General features: G+C 47.5%; 1 long non-coding RNA gene across 3 annotated transcripts; it reads left to right on the top strand.

The window, feature by feature from the left end:
- The first annotated feature begins 399 nt into the window (after positions 1-399).
- LOC144141979 (uncharacterized) lies at positions 400-1,633 on the top strand. Of its 3 annotated transcripts, none has more exons than XR_013316784.1 (3): positions 400-764; positions 898-1,020; positions 1,386-1,633. It is a non-coding gene; the product is annotated as an uncharacterized LOC144141979 (long non-coding RNA). The 3 variants fall into 3 exon arrangements; XR_013316785.1 differs by having other exon boundaries at positions 898-1,008; positions 1,386-1,632; XR_013316783.1 differs by having other exon boundaries at positions 401-764; positions 898-998; positions 1,386-1,631.
- Positions 1,634-3,964: the final 2,331 nt, after the last annotated feature.

The raw sequence follows: 3,964 nt of genomic DNA, 5'->3' as shown, positions 1-3,964 counted from the left end.
GCGCCCTAAAGATGCGGAAAGCGAGCATTCGCTCGACAAGCGTTGTTTAATCACGTTCAACCGCGGCACATTTTTTATAGAGACATGACCCTCTCCACCATCTATTCTTCCGGTCCATCGCCGCTGGTGATTTTATAGCCGTATCCTATAATGTCCAACAGTAACAACGGCACGTGAATTGGTTTTTACCGATACGCAATCTAAGGACTATTTTCCTTGTACTCGTGTCAAAATATTACATATCACAGCGAAATTTCTTTTTATCCTTTTTTTTTGCCTACACACTCACTATCACCTTTAGTTTCTGAATGTGCGCGCCAATTGTATCCGCTAAAATGATAAAGCAATCGGTTTTCTTGATGCAGGCAAACTGCCGCTTATAATCCGCATATAAAAATATAGAAACGCGAACAACGATCTGCACACCATGAACGTCGTCCGAAGGTGCAGCCGTTAACTCGCCTCTGCTTTCAAAGTGAAGAATCTCGAGGAATCTACAAAACGTATTCTGGCGCAGCTCTTGCAGTTGCAATTTTAGGCCCGCTTCGATTTTTAACGTAGGAGCTTGGTTGCCGAAAAAACCCAAGTGGCAATGGGTGCTCTCTGGACCTGCTGCAAGTGCCGGGTCCTCGGAGGACGTTCGATGGACGAGTCCTCTGATAGTGATGAATCATTTAACATATATCGTCCCATCGCTTCAAACATACCGGAGTTCAACCAGCCAGCGCCACTGGTTCGTCAGCCTGAAGTCACTGCAAGGGAGGGTGAGTTGAGCTAAGCTAGGCTGGACAGCGTTGAAAGGTTGAACCATTGGCCTTGTTTGGCTAGAGTCTAGGAAGTGCTTTGGCCCGGGTGTCACTGCTACGGAGACACTAAATAGTGTATTCGCTTTTGCAGGCAGCGTGTCAACCCTTGGTGCAACGTCTGGTGTTGGTAGTAGCAGTTCCACCGGCCGCACCACCAAAAGGAGGAGTTTGGAAGCGGCACCGAGGCAATAAGTACGCGCAGGTGATTCAATTGGTAAATAGTGTATTGAATCGGGTATTAAGAGAACAAAACCGTGTGCGGTGTGTGTGCAGCGTTCCTGAATGTTCTCGTTGCCGATCGTGCTTTGCTCAATCGCTATTGTGTTGCGGGATGGGAACGTATCGTAAATGACAAAATAGGACGCATATGCTCTTACTTCCTTCTGTTTTGGCCTTTGTGCTAGCCAAATCCCCTGGAAAGTTTTCGTCGTTACCGGCCGTTGTAACCGTGTACACCGAGGAAATCCACTGGTCCACTCTTAAGGGCGATATCAGGGGGCGTATTGGGTTTTAAATAAACATGTTCGTTTTGACAGTTGAAGTTTGCGTTTTTAGTAACCATCTGTTTATTTTTTTCAGTTCCACCTCCTTTCACCTTCCTTCAACGTGTATTGCCATGCAAAACTGGGCTTCGAACGTTCAAGAAATCCTCGCTGCTGGTATCATGGCTGTTCGAATTGTCGCTTTAGCTTGCTTCTCCATCAAGATTTATTGCCATTCATCTTCACTTTATGCTTTTAAACTCACTCGCACAAGTTTCAATCTTATTCATGTGTTTCTTATGTAATAAACTATCTTTTAGCAACACAACCTGTACCCTGCAGACAATATTTTTTTCTCCTGCTATAGCCCCACGCCAGTCATCCTCTTGCAGCTTGTGCTGATTGGGTTGACGTTCTTACAAAGCCTTGCAGCTTACAGCGCAGCAATGATGGAATTTGCAGTTGGCCTTGGGAGGGTGGTGGGGTACCTCTGTTTCAGCGGCAACATTTCATGTGCGAACCTGAACTCTGGGGTTGTGTACCCTAGCGTGTAATCCTTTTCATAAAAACTCTGTTGAAAAGCAGTGCTCAACGCAACTAACAGCACTTAGGCAGCGTATTCTACGGTTACAGTTGCTGGGATACATAGCTTGCACACTTCGTCATCCCAACCATTTATTGTGACTCACTTCCATCGTTTTCAGCGCTTCCAAATAAAGAGTATCAGATAAAAGTTCAGCCCTTCACCATGCTTGTGGCTCAACAGCACGGCAGGTACACTGACGCCAGTGCAAGCCATGTATAGGCTTGTTTCGCTGATGGTTACAGATCGAGCAAAAATTCCGTTAACATCAGGTGGTTCGGGTGTGATTTTGTAAGAAAGGTTTCTGTGTCGTCACTGCCCCTGTCGCATTTTAATACGCATAAACGTCGCAGCCAGTTCCGTTTGCGAAAACCCATTTACGACTTACAAAGCGACCGACGCCGCGGAAACAGCCGACCTAGGGTGACTGTACGGTAACAAATGCCGCGAAAAGATCATTCTTTTAGTCACAGTTTAACAAGAAGCAAGGAAGAGGAACGTCGCTTCTTCGGGAAACAAGATAAGGAAAAAGTGCTTGGGGCAGATTTATCTGATTGGTTATCACGTGCCTACGCAAAGCCGGCGATATGGTCCGCTGTAATGTAGGGCTCGGAATTATTTTTGCCACCTGGGGATCTTTACTAGTGCCAAAATGTTTTGCACACGGGCGTTTTTGCTGTTCTCCTCCATTAGAACAGCGGCGGCCGTGGCAGGGAAACGAAACAGCGTCCTCTTGCTCAGCAGCACGCCTTAGCCGCCGAAGCAGATCAGTCTAGGGTCAGCGGTTACGGGATAAGAAGATGCGCGGCCACAGCAATCAAAATTCTGCTAAGCAGGCCCGGCTGATATCATTTCCTTCGCCGTCGCGCTGTGGAGCTTTGTAGCCCGAGTTGGTTTTTATTGTTGCATTATCTGATCATTCGTCCGCAACCACCACAATTGCAGTTTCGCTCCTATACATATTAGTTTTAGCTGTTTGTTTTTGACGCTCCGCTCTCGCCGATAGGAAGCGGGAGCGCCATTGCACGTGCGTGGCGTTCTCAGGAATAAGTGGCCTTATAAGAGGGGGCACCGCTCCGCTCACCGTGCTTGCCAAGAGGACAGTCGCGGAGCTTACGGTTACGCGCGGAATTAAAAGATGGGTGCCTCCAGCGAGGGGAGCACACTACTGCGAACTCCGTTTCTTAAGCTCAAAGGTGAGCGACGAAACGGCTGAAGCGCTTCCCTATAGGCAAAGATGTCGTACATGGAAGCGAAAAATGTTGACCGATGCGCGAGCCTACTTCATTGCAGCTACCTCAAAGACAGCGCTTTCAGGGCTATTGGAGAGTTGAATGGCTTCTTTTAAAATTCTGTGGTCCATTGTATTGTGCCAGAGATCAAATTGTATATATCAAGGGAAATATCCTTATAAACACCGTATTTATCTTTATTAAAGCAAAGCTTTTTACCTCTACCCCCCAAGGGTTCTTTCGCGACCGTTGGTGTCACCAGAAAACCCCAGTGAACAATAAAAGAATTTACTGGCACCTCCGGGAATCGAACCTGGAACTAATAGACTAACAAAGCGACAGCCCGTCGTCTTACCGATTTAGCTACGAGCCCACGCGAAGACGGGGAATACAGGTGGTGTACTCACCAAGCACATCAACGGGTTTACCCCCTGCGTTCTCGCTGAATGCCACTTGAAAGCGTCACGCGACCACTCATGCCCGTCTAGCGGCCTTGTGCGCACTTTGCTCATGTGCTAAGAGTTACAAAAATTAAAGGATGCTCACACCAATGCATGGCATCTCACTTCTAGTACGCCAAATGTGCTAAAGCCTGGGGCCTCCAGTGTTCATGTAAAAAATCACAGCTCCTTGTCGTCCGCACTTCCGCCAAATAAAGGAATACATTCGAATACTCCTTGATGGCCAGGCCATCACTCCAAGCCCCAGCATGAAGATCCTGGGTCTACATCTCCAGGCTAACACCAAGCGCCTCAAAAACAGCATTAATCAAATCATACACATGATCAGGCGAGTTGGCACCAAGAAGCGAGGCCTAAAGGAATCCGGTACCTTTCGATTAATTCAAGCTTTTGTCCTCTC

Source organism: Haemaphysalis longicornis, unplaced genomic scaffold (genome assembly GCF_048455015.1).
Source record: "Haemaphysalis longicornis isolate Haplotype H1 unplaced genomic scaffold, Haemaphysalis longicornis Haplotype H1 scaffold_6, whole genome shotgun sequence".
NCBI lineage: Eukaryota > Metazoa > Arthropoda > Arachnida > Ixodida > Ixodidae > Haemaphysalis > Haemaphysalis longicornis.
This window is presented reverse-complemented; position numbering and strand designations above follow the sequence as displayed.